Raw genomic sequence first — 570 nt, 5'->3', positions numbered from 1 at the left:
GTTTTTCGCTTACACTTTCCCTAATATGAAATGGGCTTGGTCTTTAGGTTGAACTTTTTTCTTCCATCCACAATTGCTTTTCTCTAGTAATTAACAAATTTCTTCCTAGTCCATCACTAATTGCTTAATCATTTTTGACATAGTCTAGTGTAGCCCATTGCTAACAAGCATTGACCCTTCATATGTGCATAACAAGTCATGAATTTCAAGACACAAAAAAAAAAAAACTAAGAAATTTTTTTTCTACTGTATCCTCCAATCTGCCAAGTCAAAAACTAATTTATCATAGATATGAGAGTTTGCCGTTGGCCAATGAATTACTGTATGTACGAGACAGGATCCAAACCCCTTATACTTACTTAAGTGGACGAATGAGCTAACTACTCACCCAATCCAAATTGGTTTAAAAAAAACTATGAATTTGTCAATATGCTAAGTAAGGAATTTCTTAGTTAATTTAGATACCTCACACTAAACACGTGATGAATTAGGAGAAGCCTAGCATCAGGCTTTGTCTCCTTCTTGTAATTACAGTAATTTTTTTTTTTTTTGGTGACATTAAAATTAAAG

This window comes from Arachis ipaensis, chromosome B04, assembly GCF_000816755.2.
Source record: "Arachis ipaensis cultivar K30076 chromosome B04, Araip1.1, whole genome shotgun sequence".
NCBI lineage: Eukaryota > Viridiplantae > Streptophyta > Magnoliopsida > Fabales > Fabaceae > Arachis > Arachis ipaensis.
This window is presented reverse-complemented; position numbering follows the sequence as displayed.